The sequence below is a fragment of the Macaca nemestrina genome, chromosome 9 (assembly GCF_043159975.1).
Source record: "Macaca nemestrina isolate mMacNem1 chromosome 9, mMacNem.hap1, whole genome shotgun sequence".
NCBI classification, from domain to species: domain Eukaryota; kingdom Metazoa; phylum Chordata; class Mammalia; order Primates; family Cercopithecidae; genus Macaca; species Macaca nemestrina.
Window position 1 is genome coordinate 120,303,989 of NC_092133.1, and position 27,830 is coordinate 120,331,818.

Genomic DNA, 27,830 nt, shown 5'->3' on the forward strand with positions numbered 1-27,830 from the left:
TTAGGTCTTTAAACCAGTTCACAAAAAAGAAAAAAATAAATATATTTATCATGACTTGTTGCTGGAGTTTAGTTCCGATAATACTTGAGAGTCAAAGTATTATTTGACCCAGCAATCCCATTAATGGGTACATACCCAGAGGAACATAAAGCATTCTACCATAAAGACATATGCACAGGAACGTTCACTGCAGCAAATATATGGAATAACAAAGACACAGAATTGACCTAAATGTCCATCAAAGGCAGAATGAATTTTAAAAATGTGGCACATACACCATGGAATATTATGTAGCCATAAAAAAGAATGAAACTATGTCTTTTGTGGGAACATGTATGGAGCTGGAGGCTATCATCCCTAGCAAACTAATGCAGGAACAGAAAACCAAATTCTGCATGCTCTCACTTGTAAGTGAGAGCTAAATAATAACTTATGAACACAAAGAAGGAAACCACAGACACTGGTGTCTGCTTGAGTGGGCAGGGTGAAAGGAGGGAGAGGAACAGAAAAAATAACTATTGGGTACTGAGTTAATATGCAGGTGATGGAATAAAATGTACAATGAACCCCCATGGCACATGTTTATCTATGTAACAAATCTTCACATGTACCCCCAAACCTAAAATAAAAATGTTTAAAGAAATGCGTAAGAGTCTATGTACCATTTCTTACAGTTCCGTTATGAGGACTAAATTCAGTTTCAAGCTGAGATGTCGGGAATACACATTTTTACCATGCTGCAGTGGGTCTTGAACCTCGCCTTCCTCTTTCACCTCTAGCTTCTCAGCACTGGTGGTGAGACCCTCCCCAACCCTGGACATTTCTCATGATTTCTGTAGGCTAGTACAGGGAATCCCACAAGCAGGACTAATGGTGGGGCATGGAAAATGAGGCAGAGTCTTGGGTGGAAATTTGGAGGAAGGGATGTAGAGTTTCAGGGTCAAGTTTCTGGGTCAAGGCTTTCTTTTGATCTTATGACTTAGATCTGTTTTTAACTTCCTTTGTCAGTGTTTTGTTTCTGATATGGCTTAAAACCATTAGTCTACCAGTGTCTCTTCTCCTTCCCACTACTTGTTGTCAAGATGACATTGACCAAATATGATCAAGGTCAATCTACCTGCTTCTCCCCATTAGACTTCAAGCAGGAACACAAGCCCTTTGAGGACTTCTCCTTAGAAGTCCATTGACCACTGGTGGTGATTGGGACACACATGGGTGATAAAGTGATTCCCTTCTATTTATCCTCCATTTCCCTGCAGAATGTAGAAGGAAAGTTCATGTCTGCATGTAGATGTGAATAAAGAGTCTTGAACCCAAAAGGCTAAAGTAAGAGTTCTCACATCTCGTGAGGTCTGAAACAAAAACTTCCTGGGGCCTTTTTTTTTTTTTTTTTTCAGGGGAGGAGCTAATAGCTTCCCCTTACAGGAATGTATATTAAGCTAATGTAGGTAAAAGTTATCATTTCTTTTCCCTTTATAGGCCTTTCAAAGTTTGCTTAAATGAGGGAAGCCAGCTACTTTCACAAAGCCAGCAACCACTTGGCAGTTTTAAGTTGAAAATTAACACACCAGTATATATTCTGCAAATCCCGTTGACAGTGGTTGTCAAATAGAGGGTTCACTGAGTTAATTACAAGTGACATCTTCAACAACTATGCACAGATGGCAATTTGTAGTCAATGGAATCTCAGATCAAACTATTTTAGCATCAAAATGTGACTTATTATGAATTAATCTTCTCCGTTGGGGTTTTCTTCCTTGTAGAAATATCTGCTTATGAGTTATCTGATCACTCTTACACCCTAAAAATCAAAGAGTACTTTTTGCAACTAGCAATACAAAATAGGCTAACTTGTGCCGTAAAAGGTATTGTTTTAGGCATGAAGTTAATATGGGGAAAACTGTAATATAAATGATGTTGTCAAGTCATATTTTTCATGTCATTACTCTTTGTTTTATGTAATAACAAAAACAAAATGAAACTAATGGTTTTGGAGGGCAGTTCTCAGGGGAGTTCAGAATTCTGGTTTGTATCACTTCTATCCGTTTTTATTTACTGGAAAATGGAAAACCACCAGACTACTTTGAGGGGATATCATTAAGAAAGAGTGGGAGAGGGGAACATCACACACTGGGGCCTGTCGGGGGCTGGGGGGCAAGGAGAGGGATAGCATTAGGAGAAATACCTAATGTGGATGACGGGTTGATGGGTGCAGCAAACCACCATGGCACATGTATACCTATGTAACAAACAAACCTGCACGTTCTGCACATGTATCCCAGAACTTAAGTATAATTTAAAAAGAAGAAAACGTAATTAAAAAAAAAAAGAGTGGGAATAGGAGGAGAGAAGTAGAATGTACAAAGGCATTAACGTTAGGCCAACTTGGGTTTGAATTCCAGCTCTCCACTCACCAGCTCTGTCCGGTGTTGAATTTAAACTGTGCAGACCTTAATTTCTTCATCTATAAGGAGGAGTTTATATCTGCATCATAAGACTATTATGAAGGTTAGGCAATCTGTTTCTTAGCACAGTTTCTCACACATAGGAAGTGATTAACAATGTGAATTTCTTTTTTACTCTTCTAAACTCTCTCCTTTCCACATAAATATAGATACCATGCCTAGAATATTTTAACTTACTCTTTAGTTAGAAAATATTTATCTAATATTTACTATTTGCCAGGTACTATCCTACACATTTGACAAATAGTAACTTATTTCTCCTAACAACCTGTGAAAAGTGCTGTTTTAATCTCTCCTTATAGATGAAGAAACTGAGGCACGGAGAGTTAACGACTTGCCCAATGGACACAGCAGGTAAGTGGTAGACTGGGTTCAAACTCTGGGTATCTGCTTTGCACATAAGTCTTACATCTGCTTTCATAGTAACAAAAGAAAAAGCTCAGGCTGAGTGCAGTGGCTCACTCCTGTAATCCCAGCACTTTGGGAGACCACAGCAGAAGGACTTTTTGAGGCCAGGGGTTCAAGCCTGCAGTGAGCTAGCCTGGCAACACAGCAATATCATGTCTCTGGAAAAAAAAAATTGTTTAATTATCTAGGCATGGTGACTTAGACCTATAGTCTCAGCTACTAGGAAGGCTGATGCAGGAGGATCACTTGAGCCTAGGAGTTCAAGGTTACAGTGAGCTATGATTGTACCACTGCACTCTAGCCTGGGCAACAAAGTGAGATTCAGTGTATATTTTAACAAGTTTAGTAGCATTCTTTGTTGTCAGAATTTCATTACCAATGGTGAAATATAATATGAAAGATATCAAAGGGATGTTTGTAAACAAAAATATTATAAATAAATACTAAATGTGCCAGAAAATCATGTACCTTAGGGGATAAATGGGGTCATGGGAGAAGATAAAGTATGGGGATGAGAGGAGGGGACATCGTGGTGAGGGAACGGTGGACCTATGTCAGGGCAGCAGAGAAAAAATGCCAAGGCCAAGTTGAGACATCATTTACCAGACTCTTTACAATCAAAACTGTGCTCCCCAACCTTCCAGGCAAGCGTAAGTGTGGTAACAGCCATGCTTGTCCCCAGCTTGTAGAAAGCAGCTCTATTGCTACCGGCTGCCAACCATTACTGCCTCTCCTGAGTCATGAAGATGTCTTCAGGAATACAACATTCCACCCTAACAGAGCTCTGTTTTCATAGGTTCATTAATTGATGTACACTGTATCAGAAAACAAAACTAGGGAGTTTTGCAGTGCACGCTCTGCTGCACACATCCTGATCCCCCTCCAGGATGAAGGGTTTTCCCCCAGTTGCTGTATATTTGGCTGTCAGAAGGCACTTGACTATCAGTCCCCTTCAGGAACTACCTCAGCTGAAGAGCCACCTCGCCCACGGTCATGCCCCTTCCCCAGGGCAGACAAACCCAATGACTGGCCAACACAGAGATCTAAAGACTCAGCCCCCTGGCTAACCGGGACAATGCTGAAGGACTATCCCAGCATCAGAGCTTCTCGTGGGGTTGACTGAGGTCTTTGTTGAGACTGCATCTCAGCCCAGCTCCTCCACTGCCCAGCTTGCTACTTGTTCTTCCAGAGGTGTCGATCCCAAGTTCATTAATAAGCATCCTACAAATTAATTTCCATCTCAGAGTCAGCTCCTCAGGAAACTCAATTTGCAACCAATTCCCATTATGCACGTGTGTGTGTGTGTTTGTGTGTGTGTGTATTGATTTCCCTGGTAATTCCAAGTTCTAGTAATTTTCACTTTGGCAGATTTCTAGTCTCTCCCTGCTACATAGGCTGAGTGCCAAGGAGGCAATTGATTAACTTGGCCATGCAGAAATAACAGCAGAAGTAGGCTCAGACTCAGGTCACACTTTGCAGCCCTCACTGATAATGGTATTTAATGGGTATCTCACAGGACTTGTCACTCGAAGGCACAAACATGACTCCATAGTCAAGACTCTCTCTCTGGGCTGGATATTTCCCTGAAAGCTAAAAAAATTCTTAATAAAATATTTTCACTGTAAAGAAAACTGTATTATTCCTGAACTATTGTAGGGAAAGACTTAGAAAGAAATACATTTTTTCTGTCAAATAAACTTGGCTTTTTCTGTCTGTTTGCTTTCTTGCTAGATTTGTTTGTTTTGTTTTAGATGGCAAAGTGCTACGCAGACTTTACAAGCTTATCTTTAAATAAATTTGGCCTGACCAAATTTCAGGCCTGCACATGCCTGTGAGTTCAGTGATGAAACAGTGTACTATTTTAAGAAGTGATTAAAAGCAGCTTTTTTTTTTTAGACCTGAAATTTAATCAAGATTTTCTCTTTCATTTGTCAATTGTTCTCTGACAAGTGAATTCATTTCCAAGTACATTAGGCTGAATGAAATTCCAAGAGTCCCATGAATACCCTCTTCCAGACTCCATCTCAACAAGGGGGACAGTGTACTCATCCAGATCAGAGGGCCCTCTTCAGAGGTTGCACGTCACAGGCCTGATGGTAACACTGGAAGCTTGGGCAGGGTCTTCTAAGGAAGCTGGCAAGAGGCCATACACCAGAATTTAAGCATAAAAATTCCTAATCTGTTTTCCCACTTCTAAGGATAGCTGAAAGACATGCAATCTCCTCTAAAATTCAAAATTGTTGATGTATAGACAATAGAGCCTTCCTATACTCTATCTTGTCACCTTTCCCATTTGGAAACTTGTAATATAAACAAAAGCACTTATGAAAACTGACCAGGGTGCCTTTTTTGGAGCAGGCTTGGCTGGCGTGAAAGGGCCTTGGTCTAATTGAAATAGCTCCCAAGAATGATACAACGGGGTGTGGAAAAGCTATAAGGATATGAAATGCTATTCATATTCAAAACAAATGTAATGCAATAGGTTGCAACATAAACAAGTCTTTCTTGTTCAATGGATCTAAAAAGATCAGCTCACGCAAACTGACCTTAAGACTGATTCTAGGATACCGTAATGTAGCATTTTCCATTTTTTAAAAAAGTATATACTGGCCTGGACACGGTGGCTCATGCCTGTAATCCCAGTACCTTGGGAGGCCGAGGTGGGCAGATCATGAGGTCAGGAGTTTGAGACCAGCCTGGCCACCATGGGGAAACCCTATCTCTACTAAAAACAAAAATAAAAATTAGCTAGGCATAATGGTGGTTGCCTATAATCTCAGCTACTTGGGAGGCTGAGGCAGGAGAATTGCTTGAGCCCGGGAGGTGGAGGTTGTAGTGAGCCGAGATTGGGACACTGCACTTCAGCCTGAGCGATAGGGCAAGACTTCGTCTCAAAAAAAAAAAAAAGTGTATACTGTAGATTATTTACTCTGTAGTAAATACGAATTTACATCTGTAGATGATTTATTGTAGATGATTTGATGCACCGAATTTTGTATAAAAAACAAATAAGAGGACGATTATTCAGTTTTTACCAGGCTCTTGCTTTTGGTGAGAGAAGGGATGGAGGCCACAGGATTTTTTTCTCTGACTGCCAAGAGTGCCATCAAGAAGGGGTGATGGGGGAAGCTGGTGGCTGTTGGGAGGTGGCCTAAGGCTGATCACATGCATATCTGTACAAACTTGCCTATGCTAAGAGACTCCAAAATTTCATTTCATAGGCTTGAACCTGCAATAACCCTCACTAAAGGGATTAGAATTCTCAAGACCGCTTTGGTAGAAGACTCCACATTGGAAAATCTTCTGCTGGTCTCTTTCTTTCCATTTTAACTGTCCAGCATTTCCCAAAGGGTAGTCTGTTAAAAGGAATTACCCAATAGAATTTTCCATGGTCAAACACATTTGAAAAACGATGGGTTTAAGGAAAGCACAGATCTCTTGTGGCAGAGGACCTCAGATCCTGTAACACACGAACAGACACTGTCACTTTTCCAGTGACAATATACACTGTCTCCCAGAGCCGTTTCACCCTTTAACTTCTGTTCTGAGGGTAACAACTTGTGGGGTTAACATCCCAAGGAATATATTTTGAGGGAATCTTATCATTTGGGGAAATATTATTTTAAAAATCTTGACCAGGTCCTGTGGCTCACACTTGCAATCCCAGCACTTTGGGAGGCCGAGGTGGGTGGATCATTTGCATCCAGGAGTTTGAGACCTGCTTGGGCAACACTACAAAACCCCATCTCAGGAAAGGAAAGGAAAGGAGAGGAGAGGAGAGAAGATGAGAAGGGAAGGGAAGGGAGGGGGAGGGGAGGGGAGGGGAGAAAAAATTTTAATTGCTTTCTAGATTGCTCATTTTGTACCCATATTTTAAGATTCATGGCTTATACATTTCATATATGTATTATTTTGATAGCATTGTGAGAAATATTAAAGAATTCAATTCATTTACTGTGCGTGCTAACTCTTGACTAACTCAGCATTTCGAAAAGCATAATTTTGTGTGCTCAAAGGCACACACTACTTTTGGGGTTTCTAGAAATTTCAATACAAGATTTCAAATAGATAATAGGCAGTATTCACCCAGTGTTAAGGCTTTGACTCAAACAACGCTTTAGATAGCAAATTAATTATTACGAACATTCCATCACAGTGACGGGAAGGAATGCCCACATCACTTGCTCTCCTGAAGCCAGAGCATGGTCTATTTGATGGAGCCCCTTGTGATCTGCAGCCTCTGATAATGCCTATCAACCCCAACAGCCAACTCTGATGCCCTTTTGAAGGAAGAACTAAGCTGCTTTCACTTGAAAGGGATCAGAAACAATTACAAATTTGAACGAGGTACTACTGACATGGCAGGAAGGCGTGCACAAAGAAGTGAAATACCAGGAACATACATTAATCACCCCACGGAGTTGACAAGACTCTCCCTGAATCCACGAGATAAAACTGAAGTATAATTTTAAACAAGAAAACAGCCGGAGTCCAGAAATGACTTAGCTAATCTCTGTGCTAGAGCTTCATAATCCTAAAAATGAGGGTGATAACACCAACATTGAGCAGGCTCGTTAGGAAAATTAAGGATAATGTACATAAAACACCTAGCATGGTGCCTGGCACATAGTAGGCTCTAAATAAACAGTAATCATATTATTAGAACATTAAAAGGTATGCGGCAGACATGCTGTCAAAATTCTTCTAATTTTCTAAAAGTGCCAACAATCTCGAGACTTCCTCAGGATATTAATAAAGAGAAAGCAGTAGGAACTAGCCAATGAAAACACAGACATTATTCAAAGCAGAAAAACAAGGGAAGTATCTTACAGATGGAATTTCATTTATTTATTTTATTTATTTATTTATTTATTTTTGAGACAGAGTATTGCTCTGTTGCCCAGGCTAGAGTGCAGTGGTGAGATCTTGGCTCACTGCAGCCTCGAACTCCTGGGCTCAAGCAGTCCTTCCACCTTAGCCTCCCAAGGAGCTGGGATTACAGGCATGTCCCACCACATCCACCCAATTTTTTTTTATTTTTTAATAGTAGACAAAGAGCCTCCCTATATTGCTGAGGCTGGTCTCGAACTCCTGGGCTCAAGCAGTCCTCCTACCTCAGCCTCCCAAAGTGCTGGAGTTACAGGTGCGAGCCACCACACCTGGCACAAATGAATTTTAATTCAAGAATCAGGGAGAACATTTTTTCCAAAGAGGACTGAAGTTTTTTGCTGTCAAACTGTGCTGTCCTCCTACGGGCAGAAAATTGTTAAAGTTTCTTAAGAGACTGAAGATATGGTACAGAGATGGCCGGAAAATCATAAGATAACACATATTTGTGACAGTTTGTCCCTGAGTTGCAAATTGTATAATGAAAATTGCTCATGCAGGAATCAGTATGAAAAGCTCAGCCTGGGATATCCAGGAAAGGATCTTAGGTTGGACACAATGGCTCATGCCTGTAATCCCAACACTTCGGGAGACCAAGGCAGGAGGATTGCTCGAAGCCAAGAGTTCAAGACCAGCTTGTATAACAAACAAAGAATCCTCACCCTATCTCTACAAAACATTTTTTACAATTAGCCAGGTGTGGTGGCATGCACCTGTAGGCTCAGTTACTTGAGAGGCTGAGATGGGAAGATTAGAGGAGCCCAGGAATTCAAGGTTGCAGTGGACTATGGTCACCACTGCACTCCAGCCTGAGTGATACAGCAAGACCCTGTCTCAAAAAAAAAAAAAATGGATCTTGGTTCTGGACACCCAAAGAGAGATGGCAGAGAGAGAAATTCTGAGCAGTGCATACGGGTCATGTTGTCTTTGTTTCTGTAATCTCCCATCCTCACAAATGAGGCATTACAATCATACCCTTGCCTAGAGCACATCCATCTATGGGAGGAGAAAACTCTTAGTTCCTGCTGCCATACAGCTTCTTGTATGGTTTTTTTACCCTTAAGGCAGATGGGTATTGAGTTGGAAAAAAAGAAAAAAGATTATATGCTTCACACTAAATTCCAATTTTTGTCCTCAGGGTCTCTCTTTCTATACAAAAGCATAAGGGTTTTGTTGGGTTTGGGTGAAGATCACCTTCCTGCAGTGGAACATTTCATCTCTAGCCGTGTGTGTATTTCACCATCTACTTGTTGGACAACAAGTTCCTGTGACTATAAAATAGTGTGTCCCCTTGGGACACCAGTTGTCTCCAGATGGGAAGATTTCACCTTCATTTCAGCAGGGAATTGGAAGAAATGTCATTTTCTTGTGGTCTGTTAAACAATGTGACATCTTGTTTTGCATTGGCCTTCGGCTCCAACTCATCCCACCCTCCTTTAAATCATTCGCTCTTGAAGATATTGCCTTAGACCTTTTGCTTTTCCTTCTCAAATCGGTGGTGGATGATGATACTGGAATATTGTCAAATTCCTTCTAGGAATAATATATTGGTTTTTGACAATTGAAATGGTCTCAGTCCTAACTCAAAGATCCTGTACAATGAAGCAGCTGCTCTCTGCAAAGCTTGCATGCCCCTGCAGGAAGACCACACCTCTCTGGAAAGCAGCTACTCTAGTTTAATCAGGAATAAGCCTGATGATAGAAGAATAGAACTGAAGTTGACACATTCTCATTAGAGTGGCTGAAACAAAAGCACATATGGATCTTTCCGAATCATTGAACACACCCTGCTTGATAAATTATATTCTCATTTTCAGAAGCTGTGTCTCAGAATGCTTTAGCAGGTAATAGTGGTCCTGAGCTCTGCGTGGCTACTTTTCACCACCCATATATGAATTCGGTGGGCCCCTGGGAAGGGATCAGGAAAAGTTAACTGTAAGGTACTGACAAGCTTGTCTTCCACCAGGCTTAGCTAAGTGAATCCCAGTCCTGTACCTCAAGACTTTTGGGGCCTTTTCCAGAGCTGCCATTCTCCATCAATGAGGAGGAATTCAACTATCATGGTAAGAGTTGGACACTGACATTAATCTCTTTCTAGAAATGATGCATCTTTGACTCTGTTTTCTGTGAGCTGTTGGTAATGACATCATTCTCCCTCAGCATTTGATTTGGGCAAGGAACGTGTCCTAAGATACATCAGGGACAGGGGGCAGGGGGCAGATTCAGAAAGGCCACCTCCACCAATGAATACCTCTGTGCTGTGTGACAGAAGCTCAGGGTCACTTCTAGATCTCCACGTCCAAATCTCAGAAAGAGCCTGGGTCCATTGCTCGGAGTCTTAGTTGCTGCAATAGAAACCCACTCTGAAGGACTGAAGCAGAAAAAGCAGATGTTAAAAGCACATTGAGTAACTCCCTAAATTGGCCATCAAGACCAGGGAAAATCAGGCCCAGAAATATGCGTGAGCTCCTCTGTTGCTACCACTAGCCTTCTTCTCCCCAGCTCTGCACACAAGTGTGGCCACTGGAACCACCTCCCTTGGTCACCACCAGGCACCTTGGAAACTGGCGCTGCCCTGCTGCTCAGCGTCACTCACTCCTAAGTCTAAGGTCCAGGGAGAACACATGACTGATTAAGCCAAGTCATGGTCTCACCCTTTGCTGGTGGAGATGGAGGTGACGATAAGCACCTGGCCTTTTTCTTTTTGCTTCCTTGTGAAGGGAAGCAGGTGAGTTCAGATTCTCAACAAAATCAGTTCCCCCACCCCCAAAAATACAAGTGAGGAAAGAAGGGAGGTAGGAGGAATCTGGACAAATGCTCATCACAGAACCTCTCAACTATTCTGGCTAAATGCAGTATCAACCATTTTCCATGTAAAAGAAGACACTGCCCTCTATTCCCTGCAACCCTCTCAATTTCTCCCTTGCCCTTACCAGGCAAACTCAGTTTTTAAAAATCCACTCATCATTCTGCCACAGAGCTAAGCCTACTACTCTAACTCCCTAGAAAATAACTGCCCTGAAACCTTAGCCAGGGTTCTCTGCCATACTGAACATGGCCATTTTTTGAACTAGAGGTCATTTAAAATTTTATTTTTAACGACTGAACTGTTCGAAAAGAAGAAAGAAAAGTAAGTCAAGCTATTTGTGATTTCTGAAGAGCAATAATGAAGGCAACCTCAACATTTTGTCATTTCTCATTTCTCTGAACAGCTTTTAATTTTGTTTTCTTCTCATAGGCATAATTAATAATTAATGGGATCCCTGCAGAAAAAGACAACAAAAAGCTAAACATGTTTATAATAATCATGACACAGAAAATTTTAATGGGTTTAAATAGTAGAATGGGTAGCTAAAGTATTCCAGTTATAGAATCTGCAGAAGGGGAAATAATTGTAGAAAAACAAAAGCAGAAACTATCTCCTTGGTCTTTTTTTAAAGTATATGCCATTGCCAACCTCCTGGGAAATCTGGGAAATCCAATTCCTGCTGATCTTGCTTCCAGACAGGCCATAAACTACATGATCCCTGAAATTCCTTTTAGTAGGCCTCAGACGTGAGCTGTGAACTAACATAATGCACGGCTGAGCTCCTCCACAGAAGCAAAGCGAAAATTGGACAAATTCCAGGGGATTCATCCTCAACACCTCAATCTAAATTTCCCTCCCCTTGGCCTGGCACAGTGGCTCATGCCTATAATCCCAGCACTTCGGGAAACCAAGTTGGGAAGATTGATGGCTTGAGCCCAGAAGTTCAAGATCAGCTTGGGCAACATAGTGAGGCCCCATTTCTACAAAAAATAAATTTCCCTCCCCTTCAATGACTGCGAATGAAAGCTCGTTTGAACTATTTGCTTGACGCTGCTACCTGCAAAAATCTGTTGAATTTTTGCTTTATCAGTAATGCTTTCATTTTTTGGAGGGAGAACATATCATGTAGCAGAGATGTTATTAGATGTTGGTTTTAAAATAGTCGAAGTTACATAGTTAGCACTGTCTTTGCTGTAGTCAAGTAGAGAAGTTTCTTATGCATCGCATGTTCGCAATGGCTAGATTGCTTACTGATGCTAAGCATATGCAGTTTCACTAAGTCTTCTGTGTGTTATTCTAGTTCATGCATAACAGTTGGTTTTTTAAGTGTTACTCCTATGTGAGAGTCATTTTGTGAAAGCAATTCTCACCTCTTCTACCTTGTTACAGCACCTAGAAGGTGGCAACACATATTGGTCAAGCCTACCTAGGACAGGTAGCTGCCCTTCATAGTAACTAAAGAGAGTCTTCACATTTGAAAATGTATAAGAACAAATAATTTTTGATTGAGAATAACCAAAATTATTTTATGCATAAATATAGGCAACAAATTACAAATAATACACAGTACAAGTTTGGCCTGGGTATGGGATGATCCACCCATCTGTTCCCTCTGGATGAAGATCTTGGCCAAGAAAAAACAATGTAGCCAGAGTCATGTCCTTAATATACCTTTTGTTTTTCTTTTCCTTTTTTTTTTTTCTTTCTTTTTTGAGACAGTATCTTTCTGTATCAAGCAGGCTAGGAGGTTGAAGAGCAGTGGCATGATCATGGCTCACTGCAGCCTCTGCCTCCTGGACTCAAGTAATCCTCCCACCTCAACCTCCTAAGTAGCTGGGACCACAGGTGCGCACCATCACACCTGGCTGATTTTTGCGTTTTTTTGTAGAGACAGAGTTTCACCTGGTTTCCCAGGCTGGTCCTGAACTCCTGGGATCAAAGGATCTGCCCACTTTGGCCTCCCAAAGTGCTGGGATTACAGGCCGAGCCACTGCACCTAGCTCTATTTGTTTTTCTATTACTGCTTGTATGTTTTCAATTTGCATTCTTTAATCATGTGCTCCTCATTGGTAAGTGCTAGTCTGGTAGCCCTCTGTCACTGCCATTAATATGTTATTGTAAGGAGTTCTGTCTTTACAATTTGTAATTCTGCACTGTAAAGAGTTCTGTCTTGGCTAGTGATGGTGGCTCACACCTGTAATCCCAGCACCTTGGAAGGTCAAGGTGGGTAGGTCACTTGAGGTCAGAAGTTCGAGACCAGGCTGGCCAGCATGTCTGGTAAAAATATATCTCTACTAAAAATACAAAAATTAGCCATGTGTGGTGGTGCATGCCTGTAATCCCAGCTGCTCTGGAGGCTGAGGCAGGAGAACTGCTTGGACCTGGGAGGTGGAGGCTGCAGTGAGTAGAGATCCTGCCACTGCACTCCAGCCTGGGCAACAGAGCAAGACTCTGTCTCTCAAAAAAAAAAAAAAAGTTAAACCCTTTAAGTACGAGCTTTTGGCTTCAGAGTTCTTGCTAGTATTACTAATGGCTATTGCACAAACCTTTGCAATTAGAAACTGGAAAAGTGCTGGTGTTCTTAGGACTCTCTATAAGGAGAACAATAGTGTCATGTTGAAGAGATGTCTGTTTCAGACAAATTTTGATAGTTACTACCTGGGTACTCTTGTACAAATTGTATAATCTCTCAGAGCCTTGGGACAGTGAAGTCTGTTACTGTGATTGGCAACCAATAAGCACTCACAGGATGGTAGTTACTACCACTATTCCCAATGTCCTTTCATGGAGAGGTAGAAAAGGGTTAGTGAAAAAAATACATGGGCTTAGTCGAAAAATAAATATTGCCCAGTTGAATTTCTGCCTAAAGAATATTTCTATTACCCCAAACACTTTTTCTGAATGGTTTCCTGTCTCCACCTTAAATATCTCCCCATGCAAAGGAGGTTCAAGGGGTTTATGAGAATACACACTATTTACTATTTATTTGTCACATAAATAATGGGAATTTGAAAATTCAAGTCTAATGAATTAGGAATTATTAATTCCTATCATACTTTATACTAATTCCTATTATACTTTATATTAATTCCTATTATACTTTAATCATTATCAATTTAATAGCATTCATTACTGCACGGTTCTAGGTGGTTCTGTGTCATGAGGCACTCAGACATTGCTGCAGTTCTTCCATGTAGCCTACTTGGACCCGTGGGATCTTACATGTGGAAGCCCACCAGAACCTATCAAATGGATAATACCACATTGCAATCGTGCAGTTTTGCAGCAGAGAGAAAATTAAAGGGCATCCCAGGCCTCATTAAAAAGTCTGTTTCTAAAACACTGATGACTCTACGTTTGGTAAAAAACGGAGTGAAGGAAAGTGCCTATCAATTTAAAAAACAGGATTGTATAGGCACATTGGGAGAAATAGAATGTAAAGAACATTGTTTTAAAAAGTGGGTTTTTGAAGCATGAAATTGATGTCAAACTAGGGATAACGAATAATATAGAAAGCAGGGGTATATTTGAAGCGGGTACGAGTCAAGAAGGGTCAAGTCTGTTACCCATTGTCAATACATCTGTTGTCATAAGCATATAATTAAAAGGTGTTTATTTGGAGGAAGGTTGATAGCACACTTTATGCTGCAGGTATTAAACTGGTACCACCGGAACACACTGCCCAATCTTAGCATTACTAGATAACTAGTGCAACAAATTACTATATGCCTAGAATACGATGCACCACCTGTGAAGTCATCTTGTCTTAAAAGCTCAACCTAAACCTAACCAATTTTCTATACCAAAATTTCAGTTACAGGAAATATGGAAGAGAGAATAACAAGTTAGTTGGCACTATGAGGAACCAATTGGCCAAGTTCAGAATGTGACACTTCCTATAGAAACAACTCAGTTTATCTTATAAACTAATGGCATAAATAAGAGGGGGGAATGGTGTATAGTTATAAGAATCAACGGTCGGGCGAGGTGGCTCACACCTGTAATTCCAGCACTTTGGGAGGCAGAGGCAGGTGGATCACCTGAGGTCAGGAGTTTGAGAACAGCCTGACCAACATGGAGAAACCCTGTCTCTACTAAAAATACAAAATTAGCCTGGCATGGTGGTGCATGCCTGTAACCCCAGCTACTCCGGAGGCTGAGGCAGGAGACTCACTTGAACACCGATGACAGAGGTTGGGGTGAGCCAAGACTATGCCATTGCACTCCAGCCTGGGCAACAAAAGCGAAACTCCGTATCAAAAAAAAAAAAAAAAAGCTGAAACTGGATCCTTTCCTTACTCCTTATACGAAAATTAATTCAAGATGGATTAGAGACTTAAACGTTAGACCTAAAACCACAACAAACCTTAGAAGAAAACCTAGGTAATACCATTCAGGACATAGGCATGGGCAAGGACTTCATGTCTAAAACACCAAAAGCAATGGCAACAAAAGCCAAAATTGACAAATGGGATCTAATTAAACTAAAGAGCTTCTGCACAGCAAAAGAAACTACCATCAGAGTGAACAGGCAACCTAAAGAATGGGAGAAAATTTTTGCAATCTACTCATCGGACAAAGGGCTAATATCCAGAACCTATAAAGAACTCAATCAAATTTACAAGAAAAAAGACAAACAACCCCATCAAAAAGCGGGCAAACAATATGAACAGACACTTCTCAAAAGAAGACATTCATACAGCCAACAGACACATGAAAAAATGCTCATCACTGGCCATCAGAGAAATGCAAATCAAAACCACAATGAGATACCATCTCACACCAGTTAGAATGACAGTCATTAAAAAAATCAGGAAACAACAGGTGCTGGAGAGGATGTGGAGAAATAGGAACACTTTTACACTGTTGGTGGGACTGAAAACTAGTTCAACCATTGTGGAAGACAGTGTGGCGATTCCTCAAGGATCTAGAACTAGAAATACCATTTGGCCCAGCCATCCCATTACTGGGGATATATCCAAAGGATTATAAGTCATGCTGCTATAAAGACACATGCACACATATGTTTATTGTGGCACTATTCACAATAGCAAAGACTTAGAATCAACCCAAATGTCCATCAGTGACAGACTGGATTAAGAAAATGTGGCACATATACACCATGGAATACTATGCAGCCATAAAAAAGGATGAGTTCATGTCCTTCGTAGGGACATGGATACAGCTGGAAACCATCATTCTCAGCAAACTATCCCAAGAACAGAAAACCAAATACCACATGTTCTCACTCATAGGTGGGAATTGAACAATGAGATCACTTGGACACAGGAAGGGGAACATCACACACCAGGTCCTATTGTGGGGAGGGGGTAGCGGGGAGGGATAGCATTAGGAGATATACCTAATGTAAATGACGAGACAATGGGTGCAGCACACCAACATGGCTCATGTCATGTATACATATGTAACAAACCTGCACATTGTGCACATGTACCCTAGAACTTAAAGTATAATGATAAAAAAATGAAAAACAAAAAAACAAACAAAAAAGACATTAATAAAATGCAGTATGTGGATCTGGTGTAAAAACTGATTTAACAAAACAACTATAAAAAGAGGTTTTTGAGACAATCTGGGAAATTTTAATGTAGTAAAGTTTTAAATGAAATTAAAGAAATTATTGTTGATTTTATTACCTGTGATAACGGCATGGTGAGTTATGTTTCTTTAAGAAATAAAGGGGAATAGATCTTATTTGTTAGAAATACATACTAAAGTGTTAGGTATAAAATAACACAGTGTGAGATTTGCTTTAAAATATCATAGCAAGAAAAAAGGGGAGAAAGAATAAAGCACGACTAGCAAAATGTTGATCATTGCCAAAGTCAGGTAAAATTAGGTTATTTTGTGTTATGCTCTCTATTTTCAACTATTTGAAAATTTCCATTTTCAAACCTTTATAATTGCCTCATGATAAATGTACTCATTTCATTCTGGAGACATTACTGGGAAATGCAGTGGCCCCAGAAAAAATAAACTGGTTTTGTTATCAACATGCTATGATAAATTAGCACTTGATTAAATCATTGCTGCCACGTGAAAAGATGTATCTTTGAAAGGGGGATATTTCCAATACTATTCATTCCAGTATTATACCTGAACACCAGTGAAAGATCAGACTTGGCTCTAGCACTCAGTTTAATATGTTAAATGCTTAAAAGCATATGAAATGCTAAGAGGAAAAAGTAATTTCTGTCAAAAGACAGGAATACCTGCAGTAGCCAGGCAGAGCGTATGCAAAGGAAAATATTTGGACACATTTCACTTCATAGTGAGGACATGGAATGGTCATGTCCAGGACATTGGGGGATCATGTCTTCAACAAGGAGCATTACTTCAGATGGGGCAGACCAGCCAGTGTGATGCCAGCAGAAAAAGATGTCCCATTTTACATAAATGGAGGCTACTTTGGACAAATATATAATGATGTGTTGACATTTCCACACAGTCAGTGAACACACTGTTCATTGAAGTGTGGAAATGAAGGCAAAAATGTTAAGGGCAGCCAGAGAGAAAGGTTGGGTTACCCACAAAGGGAAGCCCATGAGACTAACAGCAGATCTCTCAGCAGAAACTCTACAAGCCAGAAGAGAGTGGGTGCCAATATGTAACATTCTTAAAGAAAAGAATAAAATGTACGCCTTAAGTGATCTCAGAGCTGGAACTATACATAGTGGTGTCACTGTTGGCAATGACCTACGTAAATTCTCCCAAGATCACTTTTAGTATCCTTAGGGCTCCTATTGATTAACTCAGTTCAACAATGTAAGCCCCCTTTTTTTGAAGTTAAATTTTGCTTTTATAGATTTAGGGAGTACAGGGTAGATTGTTGCACGGGTGTACTGTGCAGTGGTGAAGTCTAGGCTTTTAGCGTAACCATCACCCAAAGAGTGTACATTGTACCTATGAGGTGATTTCTCATCCCTCATCCTGCCCGTCTTCCCATCCTTCTAAGTCTCCAATGTCTATTATTACAGTCTCTATGTCCATGTGTACTCATTATTTAGCTCCCACTTATAGGTGAGAACATGCAATATTTGACTGCCTGTTTCTGAGTTATTTCATTTAAGATAATGCCCCACCAAAGGGTTCTGTTTTAGGGCTCGCTAAGAATTCCCATATCATTGTAAACCAATATCAGGACCTTCTATAACTAGAAGTCCAGAGTTGGCAGACCTTAAGTTTCAGCACAGAAAAAGCAGATGCCACCATCCACAATCCAAACCACATTAGAAAATCCAAGTTATCAAAGAGTCACTTGATAACACTTAGAATGTCTAGCCTAATATCTTGTACCTACTGGGGGCACAATAATTATTTTTAGAAAGAAAGAAGATGGCTGAACAAGAACAGCTCTGGTCTGCAGCTCCCAGTGTGACTGATACAGAAGACAGGTGACTTCTGCATTTCCAACTGAGGTACCTGGTTCATCTCACTGGGACTGTTTGGACAGTGGGTGCAGCTCACGGAGGGTGAGCTGAGGCACGGTGGAGCATTGCCTCACCTGGGAAGCACTAGGGGTTGGGGGAATTCACTTTCCTAGCCAAGGGAAGCCATGACAGACTGTACCTGGAAAAACGGGACATTCCCGCCTAAATACTGCGCTTTTCCAATGGTCTTAGCAAATGGCACACCAGGAGATTATATCCCCTTCCTGGCTCAGCAGGTCCCATGCACACACAGCCTTGCTCACTGCTAGCACAGCAGTCTGAGATCAACCTGCAAGGCAGCAGCCTGGCAGGGGGAAAAGCATTCGCCATTGCTGAGGCTTGAGTAGGTAAACAAAGCAGCCAGGGAAGCTTGAACTGGGCGAAGCCCACCGCAGCTCAGCAAGGCCTGCTGCCTCTGTTGACTCCACCTCTGGGGGCAGAGCATAGCTGAACAAAAGGCAGCAGAAATTTCTGCAGACTTAACCATCCCTGTGTGACAGCTGGTGAAGAGAGCAGTGGTTCTCCCAGCACTGCCTCCTCAAGTGGGTCCCTGACCCCCATGTAGTCTAACTGGGAGACACCTGCCTGTATGAGGTGCCCTCTGGTATGATGTTTCCAGAGGAAGGATCAGGCAGCAATATTTGCTGTTCTGCAGCCTCTGCTGGTGATACCCAGGCAAACAGGGTCTGGAGTAAACCTCCAGCAAACTCCAACAGACCTGCAGCTGAGGGACCTGACTGTTAGAAGGAAAACTAACAAACAGAAAGGAATAGCATCAACATCAACAAAAAGGACATCCACACCGAAACCCCATCTGTAGGTCACTAACATCAAAGACCAAAGGTAGATAAAACCACAAAGATGGGGAGAATCCAGAGCAGAAAAGCTGAAAATTCTAAAAATCAAAGTGCCTCTTCTCCAAAGGAACGCAGCTGCTTGCCAGCAACAGAACAAAGCTGGACAGAGAATCTTTGATGAGCTGACAGAAGTAGGCTTCAGAAGGTCAGTAATAAACTTCTCTGAGCTAAAGGAGGATTTTGAACCCAACACAAGGAAGCTAAAAACCTTGAAAAAAGATTAGACAAATGGCTAACTAGAATAAACAATGTAGAGAAGATCTTAAATCACCTGATGGAACTGAAAACCATGGCACAAGAACTATGTGATGCATGCACAAGTTTCAGTAGCCGATTTGATCAAGTGGAAGAAAAGTTGTCAGTGATTGAAGATCAAATTAATGAAATAAAGCAAGAGGAGAAGTTTAGAGAAAAAGAATAAAAAGAAATGAACAAAGCTTCGAAGAAATATGGGACTATGTGAAAAGACCAAATCTACATTTGACTGGCGGACCTGAAAGTGACAGGGAGAATGGAACCAAGTTGGAAAACACTCTTCAGGATATTATCCAGGAGAACTTCCCCAACCCAGCAAGGAAGGCCAACATTCAAACTCAGGAAATACAGAGAACACCACAAAGATACTCCTTGAGAAGAGTAACCCCAAGACACATATTTGTTAGATTCACCAAGGTTAAAATGAAGGAAAAAATGCTAAGGGCAGCCAAAGAGAAAGGTCGGGTTACCCACAAAGGGAAGCCCATCAGATCTCTCAGCAGAAACTCTACAAGCCAGAAGAGAGTGGGGGCCAATATTTAACATTCTTAAAGAAAAGAATTTTCAACCCAGAATTTCATATTCAACCAAACTAAGCTTCCTAAGTGAAGGGGAAATAAAATCCTTTACAGACAAGCAAATGTTGAGAGATTTTGTCACCACCAGGCCTGCCTTAGAAGAGCTCCTAAAGGCAGCACTAAACATCGAAAGGAACAGCCAGTACCAGCTACTACAAAAACATGCCAAATTGTAAAGACCATCAATGCTAGGAAGAAACTGCATGAACTAATGAGCAAAATAACCAGTTAACATCAAATGTCAAGATCAAATTCACACATAACAATATTAACCTTAAGTGTAAATGTGCTAAATATCCCAATTAAAAGACACAGACTGGCAAACTGGACAAAGAGTCAAGCCCCATCAGCGTGCTGTATTCAGGAGACCCACCTCACGTGCAGAGACACACATAGGCTCAAAATAAAGGGATGGAGGAAGATCTACCAGGCAAATGGAAAGCAAAAATAAGCAGGTGTTGCAATCCTAGTCTCTGATAAAACAGACTTTAAATCAACAAACATCAAGAGACAAAGAAGGTCATTACATAATGGTAAAGGGATCGATGCAACAAGAAGAGGTAACTATCCTAAATATATATGCACCCAATACAGGAGCACCCAGATTCATAAAGCAAGTCCTTAGAGACCTACAAAGAGACTTAGACTCCCACACAATAATAATGGGAGACTTTAATACCCCACTGTCAATATTAGACAGATCAATGAGACAGAAGGTTAACAAGGATATCCAAGATTTCAACTCAGCTCTGCACCAAGCGAACCTAATAGACATCTACAGAACTCTCCACCCCAAATCAACAGAATATACATTCTTCTCAGCACCACATCGCACTTATTCCAAAATCGACCACATAGTTGGAAGTAAAGCACTCCTTAGCAAATGTAAAAGAACAGAAATGACAACACACTGTCTCTCAGACCACAGTGCAATCAAATTAGAACTCAGGATTAAGAAACTCACTCAAAACCACACAACTACATGGAAACTGAACAACCTGTTCCTGAATGACTGAGTAAATAATGAAATGAAGGCAAAAATAAAGATCTTCTCTAAAACCAATGAGAACAAAGACACAACATACCAGAATCTCTGGGACACATTTAAAGCAGTGTGTAGTGGGAAATTTATAGCACTAAATGCCCACAAGAGAAAACAGGAAAGATCTAAAATTGACACCCTAACATCACAAGTAAAAGAACTAGAGAAGCAAGAGCAAACATATTCAAAAGCTAGCAGAAGGCAAGAAATAACTAACATCAGAGCAGAACTGAAGGAGACAGAGACACACAAAAAAAAACCCTTCAAAATAAATCAATGAATCCAGGAGCTGGTTTTTTGAAAAGATCAACAAAATTGATAGAACACTAGCAAGACTAATAAAGAAGAAAAGAGAGAAGAATCAAATAGATGCAATAAAAAATGATAAAGGAGATATCACCACTGATCCCACAGAAATACAAACTACCATCAGAGAATACTAAAAACACCTCTATGCAAATAAACTAGAACATCTAGAAGAAATGGATAAATTCCTGGACACATACACCCTCCCAAGACTAAACTAGGAAGAAGTTGAATCTCTGAATAGACCAATAACAAGCTCTGAAACTGAGGCAATAATTTGGCCTACCAAGCAAAAAAAGTCCAGGTCCAGACAGATTCATGGCCAAATTCTACCAGAGGTACAAACAGGAGCTGGAACCATTCCTTCTGAAATGATTCCATTCAACAGAAAAAGAGAGAATCCTCCCTAACTCATTTTATGAGGCCAGCATCATCATGATACCAAAGCCTGTCAGAGACACAACAAAAAAGGAGAATTTTAGACCAATATCCCTGATGAACTTCAATGTGAAAATCCTCATTAAAATACTGGCAAACTGAATCCAGCAGCACATCAAAAAGCTTATCCACCATGATCAAGTTGGCTTCATCCCGGGGATGCAAGTCTGATTCAACATATGCAAATCAATAAGTGTAATCCATCGCATAAACAGAACCAATGACAAAAACCACATGATTATCTCAATAGATGCAGAAAAGGCCTTCGACAAAATTCAACAGCGGTTTGTGCTAAAAACTCTCAATAAACTAGGTATTAATGGAACGTATCTCAAAATAGTAAGAACTATTTATGACAAACCCACAGCCAATATCATACTGAATGGGCAAAAACTGGAAGCATTCCCTTTGAACACTGGCACAAGACAGGGATGCCCTCTCTCACCACTCCTATTCAACATAGTGTTGGAAGTTCTGGCCAGGGCAATCAGGCAAGAGAAAGAAAAAAAGAAAGAAAGGGTATTCAATTAGAAAATGAGGAAGTCAAATTGTCCCTGTTTGCAGATGGCACGATTGTATATTTAGAAAACCCCATCATCTCTGCCCAAAATCTCCTTAAGCTGATAAACAATTTCAGCAAAGTCTCAGGATACAAAATCAATGTGAAAAAATTGCAAGCATTACTATAAACCAGTAACAGACAGAGAGTCAAATCATGAGTAAACTCCCATTCATAATAGCTTCAAAGAGAATAAAATATCTAGGAATCCAACTTACAAGCGATATGAAGGACTTCTTCAAGGAGAACTGCAAACCACTACTCTATGAAAAAAGGACACAAACAAATGGAAGAACATTCCATGCTCATCAATAGGAAGAATCAATATCACGAAAATAGCCATACTGCCCAAGGTAATTTATAGATTCAATGCCATCCCCATCAAGCTACCAATGACTTTTTTTCACAGAATTGGAAAAAACTACTTTAAAGTTCATATGGAACCAAAAAAGAGCCCACATTGCCAAGACAATCCTAAGAAAAAGAACAAAGCTGGAGGCATCATGCTACCTCACTTCAAACTATACTACAAGGCTACAGTAACCAAAACAGCATGAAACTGGTACCAAAACAGAGATATAGACCAATAGAACGGAACAGAGGTCTCAGAAATAATACCACACATCTATAGCCATCTGATCTTTGACAAACCTGACAAAAACAAGCAATGGTCAAAGGATACCCTTTTTAATAAATGGTGCTGGGAAAACTGGCTAGCCATATGTAGAAAGCTGAAACTGGATACCTTCCTTACACATTATACAAAAATTAATTCAAGACGGATTAAAGACTTAAATGTTAGACCTAAAACCATTAAAAACCCTAGAAGAAAACCTAGGCAATACCATTCAGGACATAGGCATGGGCAAGTACTTCATGACTAAAACACCAAAAGCAATGGTAACAAAAGCCAAAATTGACAAATGGAATCTAATTAAACTAAAGAGCTTCTGCACAACAAAAGAAACTACCGTTAGAGTGAACAGGCAACCTACAGAATGGGAGAATATTTTTGTAATCTACCCATCTGACAAAGGGCTAATATCCAGAACCTACAAAGAACTTAAACAAATTTACAAGAAAAAAATCAAACAACCCCATCAAAAAGTGGGCAAAGGATATGAACAGACACTTCTCAAAAGAAGATATTTATGCAGCCAACAGACGCATGAAAAAATGCTCATCATCACTGGCCATCAGAGAAATGCAAATCAAAACCACAATGAGATACCATCTCACACCAGTTACAGTGGTGATCATTAAAAAGTCAGGAAACAAAAGATATTGGAGAGGATGTGGAGAAATAGGAACACTTTTACACTGTTGGTGGGACTGTAAACTAGTTCAACCACTGTGGAAGACAGTGTGGAGATTCCTCAAGGATCTAGAACTAGAAATACCATTTGACCCAGCCATCCCATTACTGGGGATTATAAGTCATGCTGCTATAAAGACACATGCACACGTATGTTTATTGTGGCACTATTCACAATAGAAAAGACTTGAAACCAAACCAAATGTCCATCAATGATAGACTGGATTAAGAAAACGTGGCACATATACACCATGGAATACTATGGAGAAACAAAAAAGGATGAGTTCATGTCCTTTGCTGGAACAAGGATGAAGTTGGAAACCATCATTCTGAGCAAACTATCACAGGGACAGAAAACCAAACACCATATATTCTCAGACATATGTGGGAATTGAACAATAAGAACACTTGAACACAGGGAGGGGAACATCACACACCGGGGCCTGTAGTGGGGTGGGGGGCTGGGGGAGGGATAGCATTAGGAGAAATACCTAATGTAAATGATGAATTAATGGGTGCAGCACACCAACATGGCACATGTTGGTTTCTTCACCTATGTAACAAACCGCCACGTTATGCACATGAACCCTAGAACTTAAAATATAATTTTAAAAAAAGAAAAAATAATAAAGAAGAAATTTTTAATTTTTCACTAGGAATTTTGTTTGTTCTTAATGGCACAGCCCAGCCTTATTCCTACTTCCCCTGGCATATACCAATCACCTTAAATTTTGCCTCAGTCAGCCAAACAACCCTATAAAAAGGGGCATAATCATCATCTCTTTGATTACCAAGCATCTCCTGAGTGTTAGGCTCAAGTGCTATCTTAGGTTCAGAGAGATTTGGAAAGGATGAAAGATGAAGCACATATTCCTGTAAGGAATTTACAATGCCTCTCCTCCCAAAATCCGAAAAGCATCACACCTTGTCAAATTGTGACAGTATTGGCCTTGCATTTAAACTGTTACCCTTCAATGATACATTTCAAAGCCACATCTTCATTAAACTGTTGTGGATGTTTACTGTTGACATCTGTCACTTGGAAATTTTTCCTTAACAAAATTTATTGTAAACAAGTAACAAAGGTTATTGCTTCAGGACATCTGGCATATAAAAATGGCCCCTTTGGAAAGAACTGAATGTTAAAGTGTTTTTGACGTACCTGAGCTTTATACAAGTTTTAATAGAATGAAAGAAGTTTTCCCTCCATTTAAACAAAGTCAGCTATATCCAGCCCATGGGTCACAAATGATTCATGGGAGACCAAATTATGCCTTTGAAGAGCAGTTGAATATTTATTCTGACACACCTTTCACAGGACAACCAACAACCTCATTTGAAGTAAATTCCTTAGTCTGTTCCAGTAAGAATAATTGTGTTGGAGCTGCGCTCCCTGCTCTAAAGAGGGCAAATCCATTTACTACTGCAGAAAAGTCTCTTGGATGGATCTAACCTCTTTGCTTTGTGGGTTCTGACGCTGCTGAGTAAGCCAATGATATTTCAAGTTGATGCTAGTTTGGATGCAGTTGGGCAGAACTCTGTAGAGTACTTTTTTCTTCAACGACTCAATCATGACTGCAAAGACAGCATCAGTATCAGAGATGTGGAATAGTAACTCGGCTTGACAGCACTGAACTAATGGACATCCATCACTGGATTGTTTACACATCTTTCACAATTGAGTATCTGACTTTAAAAGGAATGGTCATACAGTCTTTTGCATTTCAGTAGCATTCATCTGCAGCAATCTGTAGTGTTTATCTGTAGTTTAAATGCAAAAAGAAAAGAAAAATTACTATCTTTCATGCAAGGCTGCTTCTGGAACAAAATTAATAATGGCTGCAATGTGCAGAATGATTCTCTCATGTTGTGTAGTCTAAATCGGACTAATTTAATCTTTTTGCAGTAATGGCTTAAAATATTGCAGAAGAAACACTCAAAACACTGAACATGATACCACTATACAACCTATTTACCAATCTCTTTTAGAGAGTGCTCACCAAGATTATTCTTGGCTCAATGATGTGTTTGCTTTCCCTCATAAATCTAACACTGTTTTTTCAGATTCATCCATTTTCATTTTTGGTGAATTCTAATTGGCTCCCACTGAGGCTTGGCAGCCTCCAAACTGATCATATGCCAGTTTAATTGTCTCCAGGGAATATTTAACAAATTGTTCACTATTTCACTGTGCACTGAAGGATAACTGCAACTACTCTTTTTTCCTGTCATCACCATTGGGGCCATTATGACAACCCTGTACATGTTTTCTTTTGTGGCATAATTTTCTGTGCTGGAAAAATAACAAGGCTTCACCACCTCTATCTCCTCTACCATTGAAACTATGATGAGATCAAAGACTGACTCAAGCTAATACATGAAAAATAATGATTGCTAGCCTGTCAATTTGTAGAGCAATTTGTAACTCAATTCCTTATAATGCCAGATACCTACAAAGATGTATTGCAATGAAATCATTGTGTGATAATTCATTCCACCCTTCCAAAATGAGCTTTTAATCAGCTAAGAAAATGTAATAGACCTATTCATCAGGTGTGTTTAATGAATGAGTTTTAAATAACACGGGATCATAGAAAACATCTTTGAAACCTTTGAACACAAGCTTTGTTTCTTTAAAAACAAATCCATTCGAGAAAAAAATTGCACTTCATCACATTCTTTATAGACTACAAAGATATGACTTCCTGGTAATAATTTATAAAGCAATGAAATGAAAGTATGCAAATTTTCAAGAAGCATTCAACATAAGAGGCTTTTCTTGTTTAGAAAAGTTGTCTCTTTAATCCCTTCAATTCACTGAGTTAACACTGAGCATTGAAAGGTACTCCATGTTGTAGAGTAAAACTGTGAGTTAAAGCTCTGAATCTGGGCAAACACACAAGCTGGAGGGACAGATGGGGGAGCTGCATGCAACCATCGGCAGAGCCCTCTCCTTAAAAGAGAATATGTCATAGTGAAAGATAGGAAGATATTTCTTCTGCTGGTGTATGGGGAACAAAGAGTACTGTGACCATGACATTGTGAATGAGTCCAAAGGACAAATGGCAAAAGGTGCATAGAGTTGTTGCAAATTTCATAATCTAAACTGCCTTCCTCAAATGAGAGTTTAGAATTATAAAGCTACATGGCCATCTAGTTGGCACAAAAGCATGTTGCTGTAACCACTGATTCATTTCTTGACTTCTTTTTTTCTTTTGCCAGTGCTTGTCTTTTAGCTATATTCCAGTCGCAGACCACAATTCTACCTTTCACTGTGTTCATTCTGCTGGAAACCTGGCAGGACCCATCATCCCACGCTTACCGGAACACATCAATTTTGGAGCCAGCTGCTCTAACATTTGGCAACATTAGGATCCATGGAATAACCCCTAAAGTATCTGCAGTGGCTCTACTCATGTTAGTACCTATAAAAATAACAGTTACTGAGCACCAACTATGTGCTGAGCACAACTTTAGAAACTTAAGATGCATTAAGGAACAGACAGACAAGGATCCTGAGGTGTCCGACTTTGAGCCAAAATCCTACATGTGCTCTTTCAAGACAGACCTTAGCCAATCACAAAGACTTCACCTGACAGGCATCATAAGGACTGAGGGAGAGGAGCGGCCCTCCCCTCACTAAAGTTGGTGCACAGCCAAAGCATTGCATCCTCTGAAGGAAGCTGCACTCAGGGACTCAGGAGCATGCCCCTGGCTGGACACGCTCTTACACATACCCATTTTCCTAGCCTACGTGACTCCAGTTGGAGGCCTGCTTACCTGTCGGGAAGAGGGTGGGAGGGCTCAGCTGAGACACTGTTCAGACACCTCTGCTAAGACCTCCTAATGGGTGTGGGGCAAGAGGAGGGGCTTAAAGCTAAAGACACCTTTCTCTACTGTGACTCAGTTCTCAGTACTTTTCCCACTCCTAGCCCTTCCTGCCTCCTCCAATACCCCACTCCATAAAACAGAAGGAGCCTTTTGTTCAGTGTCCCTTCAGCAATGAGATGATTTTCCTGTGTGAACCACTCCTAGAAAAACAAAAATGGAACAATGGGGAAGCCAGCACCTTCTCTTATTGGTCTCTTGCTTCTACTGTTGCAATAAGTAAATAAAGGCCGTATTCCTTGGCCCATTGTCCAAATTAACCACATTGGCACCTGGCAGTTTTCAAACAGGTGCCTGTCCTTCAGAAGCTTACATTCTAGATTACTCCTCTGACTTGGGTTAAGCATTAAAGATTGTTCAAAAGTAAACATCAGGAAAAAGGTAGCACGTTAATTTGTTATTAGTAATTAGTAATGCAACTTAAATTTTAATTTCAGAACCAGTAGTCAGGGAAGGTACAAAACACAAAATGCCCAAAGTTACAGGTTCTGGGAAGCATTTTCTGAAAAGTCTTAGTAGTCATGAGACATTATTATAGGCCATACATCTGGGAGTGATGGGTTCTCTTACAA

At 40.4% G+C, this 27,830-nt stretch overlaps 1 long non-coding RNA gene across 1 annotated transcript; it reads left to right on the forward strand.

Moving 5' to 3' along the window:
- Positions 1 to 2,765: 2,765 nt before the first annotated feature.
- On the forward strand, positions 2,766 to 26,729 carry LOC139356398 (uncharacterized). The gene is made up of 3 exons (XR_011608201.1): positions 2,766 to 2,819; positions 9,727 to 9,823; positions 26,593 to 26,729. It is a non-coding gene; the product is annotated as an uncharacterized lncRNA (long non-coding RNA).
- Positions 26,730 to 27,830: the final 1,101 nt, after the last annotated feature.